The 15,304-nt window shown below is 39.0% G+C and overlaps 1 non-coding gene across 1 annotated transcript; it reads left to right on the top strand.

Moving 5' to 3' along the window:
• Positions 1-9,498: 9,498 nt before the first annotated feature.
• LOC122094544 lies at positions 9,499-9,605 on the top strand. The gene has a single exon (XR_006144859.1). It is a non-coding gene; the product is annotated as a small nucleolar RNA R71 (small nucleolar RNA).
• The last annotated feature ends 5,699 nt before the right edge of the window (positions 9,606-15,304 follow it).

Genomic DNA, 15,304 nt, shown 5'->3' with positions numbered 1-15,304 from the left:
TACTATCAAATACTAACAGTCCAGGGTGTCATCCGAATCAGTCACCGAAAATAGGGTTGGAACCCACCTGATTCATCAGGTGTGAATCTGATGGTGCAAATAGAGAGATCCTAAGACTCGGATAACTCATCAAAAATAGCCACCGGATCCTGGCTAAGTGTTTTTGGTGGACACAAAGAAAGTGCCTATACCATTTGGGGCTTTTCGGCTTGAGTTCGATCACCAAAATTTATTCCATGGAGTCTGTAGGGGATGTTTCTAGAATCATTTAAGCTAATGAAATTCCAATTCCATCAGGCCATTTGGGAGATATATTGATCGAACGATTGAAAACCTGGATGGTCATTTGGTCACAAGTGTTGCCAGAGTTCACTAGACTTGGTTTTAGCTCAGCAATCACACCGGGGAGGTGAAATACATACTCCCCGAGCTTGGGGAGGTGTGGAGGTCAAGATTCACCTTATGGACAACTATCCTAGGTCAAAATGAAGAGAGAGAATGCAGTAGGAGGAGTAACACCTACCTCCGGTAAGGATTCCGGCAACGATGCAGGTAGCCGAGAGCTAAGGTGAGTCCTTCCCTCTTCTTCCCCTTCTTCTTCTTCTTCTTCTTCTTCTTCTTCTTCTTCTTCTTCTTCTTCTTCCTTTCTCTTCATTTTCCTTCCTTTCTCTTCTCTTCCTTCCCTCTCCTATGACTTTTACAAGTGAGAAAATGAGAAATGAATCTCATTTCTCACTTATATAGTAAACCTCACACTAAGGTCAATTTGGTTGGCCCTTAATGGGTCCAAATGAGTTATTTTGCAATTCAAGACACACGGGCCCATCTCCTTGGACTCACATGAATTACAAGTGGCAGGGAAGGTGTGGGAGAGTGTGTGATCATCCGAGGCTGTTCTCAATGTGGGTGGTGGGGTCCATAGGCATCGAAAACAGTTCAGCAGCACTGTGGGAGAGTGTGTGATCATCAGGCCCAGGTGCTTTCGGTGGTCTATTTTTGGTGATCAAGACAGATAGTTGTCTTGATTGCTTGCTATCCACAAGTTAGTCTTGCATGGGTAGTATTCCTAGGCTGTGCACATGGCCTTCTGGAAGTTTTGGTGTGTGTTGGGATTCAAGTGTAGGGTGTCGGGTCACTTACCATCTGTGATTAGAATGCTTGAATCCCCTCCAGTTGAATTGGCAAGCAACACACAAGCAAGTGGGGTCATCTCTCCCCCTTTTACAATGGGTAGCCATGAGCCAAAACCAGGTGGTACTTCCTATTTTCGATCTGAGACTTATCATAACAGTTCAAATTAGACTGGGTTAGGGCATGGGTGTAACATTTCCCTCACCTTACAAGAATTTCATCCTCAAAATTGAATATACCTAGTAAATCGACCAATCTGGGGTACTACTTTTTCATTTCATCTTCTCACTCCCAAGATGCTTCCTATTCTGGGTGATTCATCCATTTCACCTTAATGAAGGAAACGGTGTGGTTGCGGAGAATGTGGCCCTTTTGGTCAATAATCTTCTTTGGATATTCCACGTAGGTAAAATCCTTGTCCAATTCACGTGGTATATAAGTTAAGACGTGAGTGGGGTCGGGAATGTACTTCCTCAACATGGATACATGGAAGACATCATGTGTACCCTCCAACTTTGGTGGTAAAGCTATCCTATAGATGACCAGTCCAATCCTCTCCAGTACATCATATGGTACCATAAATCTATGATTTAACTTTCCCTTCTTGCTGAACCACATCACCCGTTTGACTGGGAAGATTCTCAAGAATACCTTGTCTCCAACCCCAAACTTCAGATGGTTCCTTGGACTGAGCTGCCTTGATTGTTTCTTTGATCACATTCACTTTCTCACTAGTGGCCTGTATCAAGTCCAGACCTAGAATGTGTCGTTCATCAACTTCGTCCCAATACAAAGGAGTCTGACATTTCCTACCATACTGTGCCTCGAACGGAGACATACTGATGGTGGCCTGGTAACTATTGTTGTAGGAGAACTCAATAAGATATGTGCTAACCCCAACTATAACTCATATCCAAGGCACATGCTCAAAGTAGGTCCTCCAAGGTCTGGATGATCCTCTCTGACTGTCCATCTATTTGTGGGTGAAATGCTATGTTGAAATTCAATTATGTGCCCATAACCTTCTGCACACATGTCCAGAACTTGGAAGTGAATATGAAATCTTGATCGGAGACAATGCTAATAGGTACACCATGCAGCTAGATGATGTTGTCAATGTATAGCTTAGCCAACTTGTTTATGAAAAAAGTGACCTTAATTGGGATGAAGTGAGCTGTATTGGTCAAGTGGTCCACGACTACCGAAATGGCATCCATACCCTTGTTGGTGCGGGGTAAGCCCGTGATGAAGTCCATAGTGATATTCTTCTATTTTCATTCTAGAAACGGTAGTGATTGTAATACGGTAGTGACTGTAATAAACCATAGGGCCTTTGTCTTTTAGCTTTGACTTGCTGGCATGTGAGGCACCTTGCTACGTGCGTGGCTACATCATTCTTTATTCTCTTCCACCAGTAGGAACCTTTCAGATCCTTGTACATCTTGGTGCTGTTGGGGTGAATGGAGTATGGAGAGCTGTGTGCTTCTCTTAAAACAGTATCTCTTAAATCACCATCACTAGGCACACATAATGTTCCTTTGAATCTAAGGATCCCTCCTTCAGTTACAGAGAAATTTGGGTCCTTCTGGTATCCTTCCTTGTAATCAGCTATCATTTTCTATAACTCTGCATCTGTACCCCCTTGCAATCAACTATCAATTTCTGCAACTCTGCATCAGTACACTGAGTAGCAGTAATTCTGTCCACTAGACTGGGTTATACCACTAATATTGACAGTGACAAGGTGACATCTTCCACTAGTAGTTCTAAATTTAGCTTCTTGGCCTCTTCTATGCGATACTCATTAGTGGTTAGTGATGCAAGAGTCAGTGACTGAGACTTCCGACTAAGTGCATCAGCTACCACATTGGCATTCCCTGGGTGGTAGTGGATGGTATAGTCATAATCCTTCATCAACTCCAACCAACATCTCTGTCTCATGTTGAGCTCCTTTTGGGTGAAGAAGTACTTGAGACTCTTGTGATCACTGTATATTTCACTCTTCTCACCATACAAGTAATACCTCCAGATCTTCAAGGCAAAAATTACTGCTGCCAATTCCAAATCATGGGTGGGGTAGTTCTTCTCATAATCCTTCAACTGGTGGGATGCATAGGCAATGACCTTCCCATGCTGCATGAACACATAGCTCAATCCCAGCTTGGAGGCATCACTATACATAACCATACCACCGGTGTTGGTCGAAATAGTCAACACTAGAGCTAATACCAACTTTTTCCTTAGCTCCTTAAAGCTCTTCTCACAAGCATCAGACCACTCAGATTTCACACCCTTACGTGTGAGTCGGGTCATTGGTGCAGAAATGCGGGAGAAGTTCTCAAGAAACCTCTTGTAGTATCTGGTCAATCCCAGAAAACTATGAATGTCTACCACACTCTTGGGTGTGTCCCACTCTAGAAATGCCTTCACCTTGCCTAGGTCAACCTCTATACCTTTATCTGAGACAATATGGCCTAGGAATGCCACTTGTGAAAGCCAGAACTCACACTTGCTGAATTTGGCATAGAGTTGCTTTTCTCTCAGATGTTGTAGTACTAGCCTCAGGTGAACAACATGTTCCTTTGCACTTTTGGAGTATACTAAGATGTCGTTAAACATAATCACAAACTTATCTAAGACATCCTGAAATACCTAGTTCATCAAGTCCATGAATGTAACCGGTGCATTGGTCAGTCCAAATGACATCACCAAGAACTCGTAATGTCCATACCGAGATTTGAAAGCTATTTTGCTGACATCACTATCCTTGATTCTGAGCTGGTGGTAGCTCGATCTAAAGTCAATCTTGGAGAATACCTTAGCACCTTGTAGTTGATCGAACAAATCATCAATCCTTGGCAAGGGATACCGGTTCTTGATGGTTAGCTTGTTAAGCTCTTGATAATCAATGCACAACCTCATACTTCTGTCCTTCTTCTTGACAAATAGTACCGGTGCTCCCCAAAGAGACACACTAGGTCTAATGAATCCCTTCTTCAGAAGGTCCTGAAGTTGTACCTGTAACTCCTTTAGTTCTATGGGGGCCATGCGGTAAGGAGCTTTTAACACTAGTGTCGAGTTGTGGAGTAGGTCTACAACAAACTCTCTCCCAGTCCAAGGGCAATTCTGTCAAGTCATCCGAAAATACATCGAGAAATTCCCTTACCATGTCCAGTTAGATTAATGGTCTGACCTCTATCTCAGTATTTGTCATAGATGCCAAGTAGCATTGACACCTTTGATCTAGTAGCTTCTTCATCTGAAGTGCCGACATAATAATCTTCTTAGGTTTCTTTGGCTTATCCCCCACAAAATTAAATTCTCCTTTATTATGGGGTCTAAAAATTATCACCTTTTCCGCACATAGCACACTGGCTATGTAAGCGGACAACCAGTTCATTCCTATAATCACATCAAAATTAGTCATATCCAACTCGATTAAGAATGCATTCAAGTTATGTCCATTTATGATCACCGGACATAGCTCATACACGTAGTTCAAACCCACCACACTCCTTGTGGGTGTACCTACTGCCAAGCAATGGGTCAATCTCTTAGGTGAAATTCCCATCTCCTTCGCAAATGTCAGTGACACAAATGATTAGGATGCTTGTTGGGATTTCAAGTGTAACCTCAAGCATACGGATCAATGTAGCTACGGGTCGAACACAGGGAGAGCAATCACTTTATTTTTTTTACTTCTTTTAATAATGCGAAAGTGAACCAATTAATGGTTGTGATCTTTCTAATTATCGTCCTAAACATATATATCTAAAATAACGTCCTAACCATTCGTCATCTAAGAATTTAAAGACGCAAGCCACGCAATTAAAATAAAATAAATAAATAATTGAAAATAGACAACCCACGTAATTTAAAAAAAAAATAAAGAAAAAAAATACTGAAATAAAAATAAAGTAAAAAAAAGGGGATAAATCTAGAGAGAGACTCACAAGTAGGTTTCTCTACTTAGTCCGAGGGAAGCATCATAATATGAGCTTCCCTACTTGACCAGAGAGTCACTCTTACAAGGGATACTCTACTTGGCTTTAGGAAAAGGGAGACAATTAAAATAAAAGCAATAAATTGATGGTTCTATGGCTAGGAGGGGCAAAGCCAACACATACACTAGCCATGACCCTTGGGGGAAAGGGATAGCAATAATGTAACGACTGAAATTAAAATCTTGAATTAAGAAAGAAATGGTAGTCAGAAGAGGGAGTGAGAGGGGGGAGAGAAGACTACTGAGGGAGCCTACTTACTTGAACTTCAACCCTTGAACTGAAAACTTGATCGATTTGAGATACTACCAATACTAAAAACTAGATCTTGAATAAACCAAATCTGAAATTTCTAGTGCTAAAGAAAATAAATCTGAAGAAAAAAAATAGAACTTGAAAGACATGCGTCATAGCTTATTCTTGTCACCTAGAACTAAGCCTAGAACTAGAACTTGAAAATTACAATTTCAATTGCTTAAACAATAAAAATAAAAGACTGAATAAAAAACAAAAGTGCTTGCATTAATTGAATAAAAAGAACTTACAAAAGTGTTTAAAGCATAATCTTAGAACTAGAGCTAGAGAAAGAGAAAACTAGAGAAAGAGATAGAGCAGCTAAAAAAAAAAAAAACCCTAGAAGAAGAATGAATTGCCTCCTCCCCTTATGTTAATTCTATTATATAGAGAATGGGGGAGGGAAGCTAAAATTTTTTTTTTTATCTTGTTAATGAGGTGGAGGAGAGAGAAGAGAGAAAACGTGTGGAGAAAGATCTCCCACGATTTTTTTTACTTTTTTTTCCTATTTTTTCTCCCTTTTTCTATTTTTCTCTCTCTTCTTGTGCAAGAAACCCCCCTTGGCCGATTTTCCTTGCTTGGATTTGGACAATATTCTATTTTAATGGGAAATTCCATCATGCCCTTGTCTTTTCTTTTCTTATTTTATTATTTCCTATTTTTTCTCTTATTTTCTCTCTCTCTTCTTCAAACTTGCGTACAACTATCTAAGACCAAAACTTTTCTAATGCAAACACAATCGCTAAAAATTCATTTTCAGTGGTTGTATAATTGAGTTGTGCATCATTCAAAGTCCTACTAGCATAATACATGACAATGGGTAACTTATTAATCCTTTGACCCAAAACCGCTCCTATGACAAAATCCGAAGCATCACACATCAGTTCAAAAGGTTTAGTCCAAACAGGTGGTTGAACAATGGGTGCATTGGTCAACTCCTTCTTAAGTTGTTTGAAGGATTCTAGACACTCTTTAGAAAACTCAAAGTTTGATCTTTGGCAAGTAATGAAGTGAGAGGTCGGGCTAACTGACCAAAGTTCTTAATAAACCTTCTGTAGAAGTCCGCATACCCTAGAAACGATCGGACGTTCTTAATAGATTGAGGAGGTGATAAATTATCAATTAAATCTACTTTGGCTCTATCTACCTTAATTCCCTCCTTGGATATTAAATGGCCTAAAACAATACTAGATTTAACCATGAAATGGCATTTCTCCCAATTCAAAATCAAATTCTTAGATATGCACATTTACAAAACTAGAGAAAGATGATGAAGACATTCAGAATAGGAATTCCTATGAATTGAAAATTCATCCATAAATACTTCTAAGAATTTTTTGACCATGTCAGAAAATATGCTCTTCATCCATCGTTGGAACGTAGCAGAGGCATTACAAAGCCCAAAGGGCATACGCTTGTAAGCAAATGTTCCATATGGGCATGTAAAAGTGGTCTTATCTTGGTCCTCTAAAGCAATTGGGATCTAGTTATAGTCGGAATATCCATCAAGAAAATAATAGTATCCATATCCAGCTAACCTCTCTAACATCTAGTCATTGAATGGCAATGGGTGGTCCTTCTAAGTTGCCACATTAAGTTTCCTGTAGTTTATACACACTCTCCACCCAGATTGGACATGGGTTGGAATTAGTTCATTATTGGCATTGGGAACTACAGTCACACCAGACTTCTTAGGCACTACGTGAACTGGGCTTACCCATTGGCTGTCAGAAATAGGATAAATTATTCCATGATCCAAGCACTTTAGGATCTCTTTCTTACTAGCTTCCATCATCACTGGGTTAGCTCTTCTTTGAGATTTCGTGGATGATTTTGAATCCTCCATAAGATGTATATGATGTTGCACAATAGAAGGGCTTATACCCTTGATATCAGCTATGGTCCAACCTAGGGCTTCCTTATTATCTTTTAACACTTTAAGTAACTCCTCTTCCTGGCTAGAAGTCAAATTTGAAGAAATTATTACAGGAAGAGTCTGGTCAGGCCCTAAGAAAGCATACTTCAAATTAGATGGCAACTCCTTAAGATCTAGCTTAGGGGGCTCAACTATGGAAGATTTGGGAATGGCATTGGAAAGGGGTCCTAAGGGCTCCACAGGTGTGTGAAGACTCAAAACTTTAGAAAAGAAATTTTCACTATCATCATCCAACTCATCCATACACTCTTGGAATTCTGAATCAAAATTAATATCAAAGTTGATAATTAAATCATCAAAAAAATCTAGAAAAATCCAGAAAAATCCTCAATCATATTAATCTTTTCTTCCATGTGTGGTTGCTTGTCTATCTTAAACATGTTAAACACAATAGTTTGGTTACCAAAAGATAATCTTAGGAAACCATTCCGGCAGTTGATTAATGCATTATTGGTAGCCAAGAATGGTATTCCTAGAATTATTGGGATCTCATCCTTGGTTGAGAAGGGCTTGGTATCTAACACAATGAAATCAACAGGGAAAATAAATTCTCCCACCTTTAGTAAAACATCCTCAACCATCCCTTTAGGAATTTTAACAGACCTATCTGCCAACTGAAAAGTAGTTCCAGTGGCTTTCAATTCTCCCAATCCAAGTTGCTTGTACACATGGTAAGGTAAAAGATTCACACTTGCGCCAAATTCAAGTAAGGCATGCTCAATGTTGGTGTTGCCTATGACACAAGCTATGGTAGGGCTCCCTGGATCCTTATACTTGGCTGCTATAGGCTGAGTAATTATGGAACTAATGTTACCTGCCAAGAACGTCTTTTTGGGCACACTAGTGATACGTTTGTGAGTACACAAATCTTTCAGTACCTTTGCATAGGCGGGGATCTGGGATACAACATCCAAAATGGAGATGTCCACTTCTACCTTTTTGAAGACTTCTAAAATTTTGTCCATGGAAGCAGTCTTCCTTTTGTTTACTAAGCGATTAAGAAATGGGACAGGATGAACATAAGGACTGTTAGGGATTTGCCCCTATTCAGAAGAATCATTTTTGGTTTCCTGAACCAAATCATCTTTAGTTTCAAAAAAATCTTTAGGTTCATTAGACGAACCTGAAACAAGAGGCACACTTGTGTCCTCAACTGAAGGAGAGTTAACATGAGTAATAGATAAGGAAGATTTAGGAACGCTCTGTTGGTACTCTCTACCACTCCTAAGAGCATAAACAACATTACACTGGTTAGAGGGCCCTTGTTGGGTCTGACCTTGTACTATATTCAGTGGTGCATTAATTGATGTTTGTGAACTAACAGGCTGATAATGCCTAGGGTTAGGCTCTGGTTGACTGGGTAAAGTTCCTTTCTCCCTCTCACGCATAATTGAGACAACTTGAGTGAGTTCTCTTGTAAGATTTTGATGGCTTATCATGAGGAGGGCCATATTTTTTTCCAAGTCACTTATTCTACTTGCCTCTTTAGTGTTGGTAAACCCAAGGGGTTGCTGATAAGATGATAGGAGAGGGGCCCTAGGAAAACTAGCCTGAGTTCCTATATTTGACCTAGGAAAAGTATTTTGAAAAAAAGATTATTGTGCAAAGGGAGGCCTTTGGAGTCCAGGTTGTCCTTGATTATGGAAATTGGAAGGCCCTGCTTGGTTGCCCTGATTCTAAGAGAAACTTGGTTGATTTCTCCATCCTGGATTGTAGGTATTATTATATGGATTATTCTGGTATAAGGCATTAACACTATCATTAGAAGTGCCCCCAGAGGTGTTAGGGCATTCTTCTAGGAGATGTCAAGGGGACTGGCGCCAAGCATAAATCTTAACCAAATTGACTGATGATGGCTCTCTAGGAACAATAGCCTCAATTCTCTTGATTGGGCTATCCAAATGGGCTTCCTTGGCTACTATCCCATCCACAAAATATCATTTTCATCCTATAATTCTTTCACTCTCTTGGGTTGATTCTCACTCACAGGTTTTGTCAGCTAAGTCAAGTAAGAATTCTCATGCCTTTTCTTCATCTGTAAAGGATGTGAACCCCTCAGGGCACATAGACTCTATCATTTGTTTAGTTGGGTAATCAATACCCTCATAAATTATTTGATATAAATGCTATAGGTCTAGGCCATGGTGAGGGTACTATTGGAGTAGATCCTTAAATCTCTCCATAAGTTTGGAAAATGATTCACTAGGCTTTTGCCTAAACTGAAGGATATCACTTCTAAGCTTATTGGTCTTGTGAGTTGGGAAAAACTTCTTAAGGAAGACAACTGTGAATTGTTCCCATGAGGTTATGGAATTTGTGGGTAACCCATACAACCAGTTCTTAGCTTGGTCTTTCAATGTAAAAGTGATAAACCTAAGCTTAACAGCATCATCAGAAAGCTGTTGGATCTTAATTAGAACACATACCTCTTCAAATTCCCTTAGAAATAGGTATGCATCCTCAGAGGTCAACCCATGGAAGTGGGGCAACATAGTGATGTATTGAGATTTGAGTCCAAAATTATTACCCTGGGCTTGTGATAGAACTATGCAGGAAGGTTGGGCTGCTCTAGCAGGGTTGAACCTATACTTTCAGAGATTTAGGTGAAGGGTTTTGCTGTTGGTCTCCCATATTGAAGGGTTTTAAAGAGAGCAAACGTATATGGTCACTACTTATTGGATCTCTTCTTTCTAACAGATTCTTAGTATTACGTATCCACCTAACACTCATGCAACAGAAAACTACCCACAACTAGAGTAAGACAAGCACAAAAGAATGGATAGCAAACCTTTTTTATGATGATTTTTTTATTATTTTATTATTTTTTTATTTTTATTTTTTTGCTTTTTTTTGGGAGCTTACCAGCAGGGATCCGGGGTTGCTCAGATCAATTCCTGAGGTACTGCTACAGGGTAAAACCTGTCTTTATCATACTGTGAGGCATGGCGACCTCCACCAATATAACTATTATTGCAAGTTGTTCTTCTCAGAAATTCAATAAAAGAAAAGGAAAAACAAAACAAAGCAAACAAAACACTCCGATTTATCAAAAGAAAGTGAAAAATAATATGGAACTGTCTCCCCGGCAATGGCGCCAAAAATTTGTTGGGATTTAAAATGTAACCGTAAGCGTACGGATCAGTGTAGCTACGGGTCGAACACAGGGAGAGCAGCCACTTTATTTTTTTATTTCTTTTAATAATAAAAAAGTGAACTGATTAATGGTTGTGATCTAATTCTAATTACCGTCCTAAACATATGTATCTAAAATAACGTCTTAACCATTCATCATCTAAGAATTTAAAGATGCAAGCCACGCAATTAAAATTAAATAAATAAATAACTGAAAATAAATAACCCATGTAATTTTAAAAAAATTAATAAAGGAAAAAAATGCTAAAATAAAAATAAAGTAAAAGAAATAGAAGAAAGCTAGAGAGAGACTCACAAGTAGGTTTCTCTACTTAGCCCGAGGGATGCATCAATATATGAGCTTTCCGACTTGACCAGAGTGTCACTCTTACAAGGGTTACTCTACTTGGCTTTAGATAAAGAGAGACAATTAAAATAAAGTGAATAAATTGATAGTTCTATGGCTAGGAGGGGTAAAGTCAATACATACAGTAGCCATGAACCTTGGGGGAAAGGGATAGAAATAATGTAACGACTGAAATTAAAATCCTAAATTAAGAAAGAAATGGTAGTCATAAGAGAGAATGAGAGGGGGGAGAGAAGACTACTGAAGGAGCCTACTTACTTAAATCAATGCTTGAACTTGAAAGCTTGGGCGATTTGAGATACTACCAGTACTAAAAACCAGATCTGGAATAAACCAAATCTGAAATTTCTAGTATTAGAGAAAACAAATCTTGAAAAAAAAATTGAACTTGAAAAAAAAAAGATGCTCCACGGCTTGTGATCTTGTCACCTAGATCTAAGCCTAGAACTATAACTTTAAAAATTACAACTCAATTGCATAAATCATAAACATAAAAGGATGAATAAGACTAAAAGAGTGCTTGCATTAATTGACATAAAAAACTATTACAAAAGTGATTAAAGAAAAAATAGAGAAGAACTAAAACTAAAGAGTGAGAGAGGGAGAGAGAGAAGAACTAAGTATAAACTAAAAAATAAACTAAGGGAAATAATAAAATAGTAGAGGGGAGGAAGGGGCTTTTATAGGATTTTTTTTCTTGCCTCCTTCCTTCTACAAGTCTTCTTTAAGAAAAGAAAGAAAATAAAATAAAATTAAATCTTAGTAAAAATCCTCATTCTCTGAGATATTATGTGAGGAAAGATAAAATCTGTTTCCAAAATTAACAAATTCTATTCTTTCCTTACAATATTCACCAATATCTTGCAATCTTGATTAAATCAAAAAAGAATCTCAGCATAGCATCTTCAAGATCTTGTGAGGTGGCAAGGAGAAAATAATCTTTAGGATTTTGTAGGAGAGAGGATGTGGTACCAATGAGTGGGTCCCACCTTTGGATTGGTTCTTGATTCACTTTAAACACTTTCTCCTGTAGACTTGGAAACTAAAAAAAAATAAGAAAAATAAAAGCACTTATATCCAAAGTGAGGCAAAATGTACACTTATATCCCTAAGATTTCACACATTATTGTGCTCATCAAAGCCACAGACCAATGGCGCAGTAGAAGCAGCCAATAAAAACATCAAAGTCATCCTGTAAAAAATAATGAAAACACATAAGGATTGGGTGGATAAGTTATCCCTTGCCTTGTGGGTATATTCGGACCTCTGTACGATCCTTGACAAGGGCAACTCTGTACTCTTTGATGGGGTTGAAGTAGTGCTACCCGTAGAAATCATATTGTCATCATTAAGAGTACTCTTAGATAGTCAGCTACCTGAAGGAGAATAGGTGAAGGCCAGACATGACGAGCTCAACTTTCTTGATGAAAGGCAAATAAAGGCCATGGATAATCTGAAGAAATATCAACTGAGAATGGCAAGGGCATTCAACAAGAATGTGAAGCCCCATCACATAGAGGAGAGTGAACTTGTTCTTCGAGAGCAAAGAGCCCCAATTCATGATCCAAGAGGACAATTCAGGCCCAACTGGAGTGGCCCATTCACTGTTAAAGAGATTTTACCAGATAAAGCTATGAAACTCATAGACCACAATGGCAAAGAAATACTCGGACTAGTCAACATGGATTAACTCAAGAAATACTATATCTAAAAGGGTGAATAGCCTGAACTATGTCAGACCTGATTCCTTTCGAGGGATACGTAGGCAACTTGACATGTGTAAGTCCAGTCTCAACCATCTCAAGGCAATAAATTGATTCCTAAATTAATAATCAAGGTATCTTAAAAGATCATCATAGTTTGTGTTCCCTAAGAATCGCTATTTTAGCATACAAGGCCATTAGGTATCTATCCTTGCCCTCTCGGTCCGTCAAATTTAATCTAGGATTCTATCCCCCAAGAATCACCATTTGACATGTAAGGCCATTAGGTATCTATGATTCACCTATGGTCTATCAAACTCTTATCTAGGATTCCATCCCCTTAAAGAAAATCACCACCCGGCACTTGTTTATCAAGGCCAGTTTATTCCCCATCCTTGATCAGTCAAAAAAAAAAAAAAAAAAAAAGAGCTTGATGCTACGGTGGTAAAGGCTTGTTTGAGTCATTAACTAATGAGTAATGCTTTGATAAATCATCATATGTCTTTTGTTTGTGATGGTTTTAGGAAAAGTCATTAGCTCGTTGGATGAGACATTGAGGAAATGGACTTTAGACATGAACATGAACATGAGGGCACCAAGATTGCTAAAATTCATGAATGTGTCCTTTCTCAATCGGATCGGGTGTGTGAAATTAAATTACCAATTACTTTGGTAGGTGCCTCAACACTGGGATGCTAATATACATGTATTTCAGTTTAGATTAGTAGAGATCTGCCCAACTCTCAAGGAATTCTGAGTTTGTATGTTATCTCCACCCAAAGGTAGGTTATTCTAACCATTTTTGAAGAAAGATTATTTAGAGGAAATTCAGGACTTCTTCGGATGGAAAGAAGAGGAAGTGAAGCAGTTCGTTAGGTATGGGAAGATTAACATTCTGAAGGTGGCCTAGATCTTTTCCCAATATCTACCAATGGGAGGAATTCATCAATAGAGATCACAGAATGCTTATTTGCTTTGTATGATAGCTCGCTATATTCTCTAAAATCCTGGGCATGGTGCATGGTCCATTCTGATTGAGGTGGTAAAACAGTTGAAGAAAGGAAGTGACATCATCCCTACGGTTCTTGCAGAAACATTCAAAGGATTCGATGACATGAGCCATGGCTATAGATTCAGACTAGATCATTATCAAGAGAGTTCTACTATTTTTCAAATTTGGCTCCTCGAGAAACTAAAGTTAACTAAGGCATTAAAAGAAGGCATGCTCAGAGCTCTTTGCTATTAGGATAAAAGGGAAGATTCGAAATTCAACCTTATCACTGACTGGGAGAAGTACCTATAGGAAAGGATTGTGCGAGATATTACATGGAGATGCCCAGGGGGCCACAAAAAGATTTTCTAATGAAGACCCCTGACTACAATTACCTCAAGTTGATGGGATTGACTCACACATCCTTTTATTTTCCTACGTACAACGGCCAACAATATGGGCTCGAGGTGATGGACCTAGAAGAGTTTGTGAACTTTCACCTACCTTAAGAATTGTCTCCCCACCTTGTTACTCACCTATCCTGTTTATAGTAGAAAAATTGTTCCCCTTTTCATATAATTAACTTGGTAATAGAATGATGACGTATTTAGATTTTTGTGTTATCCCGATTATTCTAATTATAACTTAACTTGTGGAATTGATTATGCCTAAACATTGCAAACCCGAAACAAAAACAAAAAGAAAGGTTCTCTTTGTGTTAAAGATAGATTTTCATTCATAAGACACCAAAATAAAATGATGAACAAACAAGGGGGAGGGAAAAAAAGAAAAGAAAAAATATACATGTGTTTACACTTGCAGGAACTATAGGAACAGGTCCCTAAGAAATAAAGTCATCATCTGAACCATACACAAAATCACCCTCATGGAATACCAGGGAACTCGTGGATGCTAGTCCAGTTTGCTCCAGCCTCTGTGTCATGTCCTAAATTAGTGCATCCTGGTGGGCAATTTCCTACTGGCAAGATCTGACTTGGCTCTCCAAGGCGACAATCCTTCCATCCTAAGGAATATAGGAGAGAATCAAGAAGAAGAACAATGAAAGAACAGGGCAACAAGGAAAAGAAAGAGGTAGAAAATACCTTGGCGATTATCACCTCACATAAGCCATGATGCATCCTCCTGATCTCAAAATAGACCTTTGGAGACACCTGAGAAAGAGCATTTCAACTAAAGGAGGTCGAAAGTCAATTGAAGGATGGTCAGATACTCATATAGTCATAAGGAATGGGCAGCCCAAGGAAAACATCTACATCTGTTCTCCATTTCAGAAGATAAGGGAGGCTAGGATTGGCCGCGTTGGGGTAGCACCAAGCGGGAAGCCACGGAAGGGAATGTTGGCTATTCTGAGAGACCCACTCACACTAGTAGAGGATCCAACTTATGAAGGATCAATAGCACTGACGTTCGAATGAATAGTAAAAAGGTCTACACGTCGTGTTCTCCCCTGAAAGAACATCAATCATGACCAAAACAAAAAGAAATTGAAGCATGAAGGAAACACTCATGGAAGGGAAATATACTACTGGACCACCAAGACCAAGAGGGGTGGATACTATCTCCTCCTCTAGGAAGGCTCTATAGTCCCTATCCCGGTCGAGGAATAATTCATCCCATATTCCACCAGCCAAAATCTCAATCTCATCTGCAAGGATACGCTCTGAACAATGCATGGTGGGAGGAGGGAGGCAGAGAGAGAGGCATGACTTGAAATCAGAACACTGGGGG

Source organism: Macadamia integrifolia, chromosome 11, assembly GCF_013358625.1.
Source record: "Macadamia integrifolia cultivar HAES 741 chromosome 11, SCU_Mint_v3, whole genome shotgun sequence".
NCBI lineage: Eukaryota > Viridiplantae > Streptophyta > Magnoliopsida > Proteales > Proteaceae > Macadamia > Macadamia integrifolia.
Note: the sequence above shows the minus strand (reverse complement) of the source record. Positions and strands in the feature narration are given on the sequence as shown.